This window comes from Cupressus sempervirens, chromosome 6 (assembly GCF_028749045.1).
Source record: "Cupressus sempervirens isolate cs-2001-9-10 chromosome 6, ASM2874904v1, whole genome shotgun sequence".
Classification (NCBI taxonomy): domain Eukaryota; kingdom Viridiplantae; phylum Streptophyta; class Pinopsida; order Cupressales; family Cupressaceae; genus Cupressus; species Cupressus sempervirens.
In genome coordinates, this window is record NC_143123.1 from 153,964,957 (window position 1) to 153,968,761 (window position 3,805).

The following is a 3,805-nucleotide window of genomic DNA, read 5'->3' on the forward strand; positions in this document are numbered from 1 at the left end:
AGGCACATTTTCAAATTTTTCATTTTTTTTCTTTCTTTTTTTTTTTTTCAATCTTTTTCAATTTTTATTTTTTTTGGAAGAAGTCAAGCTTTTGAGATAATTCTCTTTGAATGTTTAAACCATGATATACAAAGGAATTCAAATGATATGCTCAAAGATGCTAATAGGGAAAGAAAGATGGGAGACAAAAATGGAGGATATGGCTTTATGCGAAGTGAGTGAGATTGAAAAATGGAAATGAAGGCAAAATCAACGTCAACACACACCTTGTAGGGTGGCGAAAGGATGGAGAAAATGTGAATGAAGTAATATGTGAAGGAATATGGTGGGTGGATAGAAAAGGTTACAGTTTAGGCACATGGAATGGAAGAATGCTTTTGGAAGAAGATGAAGCATAAGTCTTTGGAAGCTTGAATGTCAACTTCAATTGTTGTTCAACATTAGAATCTCTCAAGAGAGATTTTGGAATCCATATAGCCTTAGGCTTATTTTCATTTCTTTTTGATGATTTAGAGATAATATCTTCAATGATGGATTTTGGAACCCATACTTGTCTTGTAATTTTTTTCTTAGATATCTCTTTTGACTTAATGCCCCCATGTCGATTAGAAGAGACATGGTGGTCTTCTTTTTTATATGGATTCTTGAATTGCTTCTTTTTCTTGTATTGAACATTCAAGTTACTTCCAAAAGACTTGGGACTTGTGGAAGAAGAAGGATGATATGACTGGTTTAGGTGAGTGGGTGGATGAAAAGGATTCAAGGATATGCATCTATGTTGATCTTGAGGAAAGATAGGAGAGGGAGGGATGTAAGGACCCAAAATGGATGAAAAACTAGGAGAATTGGGAGGAGAAAGTGAAGGGACATAAGGACCCAAGATGGAAGGAAAATCTGAAGGATTTAGTATTGGTGGGGGAGGTCCAAGGATGGATGCAGAAGATGCAAAAGGATAATCAATAAGTTCATTAACATCTATATGACAATCAAGGACATCAACATCTTTAGAGTGAGCATCAGGATTTTCAATAGGAACATAAACATCTTTAATAGGAGCAACTTCTTTGATAGGAGAACTTATAGCTTGAGAAGACTTAGGAAGAGTAGAAAGTGGAAGGGAACATAGAGTGGTAGAACAAGAAGATGGAATACTTTGATCTTGACAAGGATCTTTGGATAACATAAGCATAGAATTGTTCTCTTGATTTTCAATAGGCTCAACATTGGAAGTAATAGCATCATTTTTAATAACCTTAATGGCAGTATCATCTTTGGAAGGAGAAAGTGTACTATGGCCATTTTTATTGTCAATAAGCTTAGTGGTGCAAATAGTATCTTGATCTTGCTTAGGAGAAGACTTAAGACATGGTGGAATGAATGAGAAAGGGTGTAAGGGATCAAAAGAACCATAAAATGTATTAGAAACATTGTGAAAAGGATTGGATGACATGGAAGGTTCTTGATCTTGATCTTTTTTTATATTCTTTTCTTTATCATTTTTAGAGTCCTCTTGACATGAAGCCAGTCCTAAGGAGAAGGAAGCATATTGGAATTGTATGGAAGACTTTGGAGGAGATTGTGAAGGACTAGCTAAAGTGGGCATTATAGTGCATGAAGGCTTAGGCTCTTTAGGTTTAGCATTGTCAAAGGTATTTGTAGCCAAGTGAAGGTTAGCTTGAGTTTCTTTAAGAGGTAGCCCTTGAGGATAACTATAGGGAACTGCATGAAAAGCATTAGGATCTTTGTTGGGTGAATGATTGGTAGAAGATTTGAGAGTCTTAGAATCTTTAGGGAATGTATGGATAGTGGAGGAAGTAGAAGATGGAAGGGGAGCATCAGAAGACAAAGGTTCAACATTAACATGATCTTGCTCAAGAGTATAATCTTTATTTTCAGCACGAGGATTCTTAGAAGAGGAACTCTTATCCCATTGATGTTGTATTTCAGCACAAAAAAATGCTTTCTCTTCATCAAAAAATGCAGATTTATCATTTAGGTATTGTTCACAAAATTTATCAATGTTGTTTTCAAGATTTGATTCATGTGGATTACCATCAATATCCATCTGTGACTCATCCCCTTTAAGCACAAGCATAGGACTAGGAGGACTTTTAGGAACTATTGGAATGTAATAATCATCACCATCATAATCATTGTCACTAGAAGAATTATAGATAGGCATATCACAAGACTTTTCATGTTGTTCATTATCATATGTCTTAATAATAGGAATAAGACTCTTGGTAGAAGTAGAAGAAGAATGATATCATGAAAAAGAGGTAGGTGAAGACCTAGATGGATGATATCTAGAAGAGTCATGGTAAGATTTAGAATATGAAGAATGTGAATGATATTTAGAAGAATTATCGTAAGACTTAGAAGATGAAGAATATGAAGGATATTTAGAAGAATCATGATAAGACTTGGAAGATGGAAAATCTATATGATATTTAGAAGAATCATGATAAGTCTTGGAAGATGGCAAATATTTGGAAGAAGGATATTGTGATTTGATCTTGCACATGATCCTAGCAAAGGTGTCTGATTTATCCATTTTTTTAATCATTTTTGTTGCAACGTTAGCATCCATGCATCTATTGGAGCGACAACACTTTTCGAATTCAAGAAGGTGGATTTCATCTGAGCTCAAATGAGGATCCCTAAAAAGATATCCAAGATCCATGGTTCTAGAAGAAGAAGAATCAAGTATGGAAGAAGAGAAAGAATGAATAGAAGAAGGTAGACTATATGATAATAGGAGAAAAAGAATCAAGAAGACATGAAGAAGAGGAATAATGGAAATGAGAGACTAGAAAGACATGGAAGATAAAGAAGAAAGAAGACCAAGAGTCATTTTGGAAAATTTGATACCATTTGAGATCATTTGAATGTTGAGCAACATGTAATAGCACTTGTAATCAACATGAAAGAAAAGGCACTAGTTGATAGGATAACCCTAAGAAACGTTGGTACCAAACTAGGATAGTAAAAGCTCTCACTTGTCCAAAAGAGATGTGATAAGATAGAATTTTGCAATAGGTGTAAACCAACGCTGCCACAGAGGTGCCCACAACTTTGGGTAAATACCCTAGCACATATGGACCAGGAGGATGATTGACCCAAATTATAAATAATTAAAATTGAACTTTGATGAAAGTGAATGGACAAGAGATTACTCAGACTCTCCAAGTGTAATATCAAAGGATCCAAGTGTATATCTTTCTCAATAAGGACGGTTTCTAACTTACCAACTCCAAACAAGGTCTCTTGTGAAATCAATGATTACTAATTCAAGAGGTCAAAGCACAATAACCCATGGTGCAAAAAGGCTTTTAACAATGAGAAAAGTAGCCTAATCCAAATAGGATCAACCTAGGGAGACTAGAAATAATGGGATAACAAAGTTATTCGATCGTAAAGTCTCAACTCAAGAACTCAGATTTTGTTCATTTTAAATATCCAACTAGATGTATCAATAGATTCTTTATCATAAACCAAGCACGCAAGATAGAAAATAGGGATTTCAAGAAAACAGTCTTCAAACAATGAACAAGGGGCAAAGCAACCTTGCGCATGAGCAATCAAGTGACTTAGTTTATGCTAATCCCTAGGAGAGCTAATTGTGTATGTTCTTAAAGAGTTTCACAATCATTGCATACATCCCTAGAAAATAAAAGTTGGCCTCTCTAAGGTTTTTAGTAATGGTTTGACTCTGCAACTTTTATGATTCACAAGGGTGACCTCCAATCCCGGCGCACCAAGGTTTTGACACAGTCTGAGAACTTAATCTTCAAGAGCTGTTAGG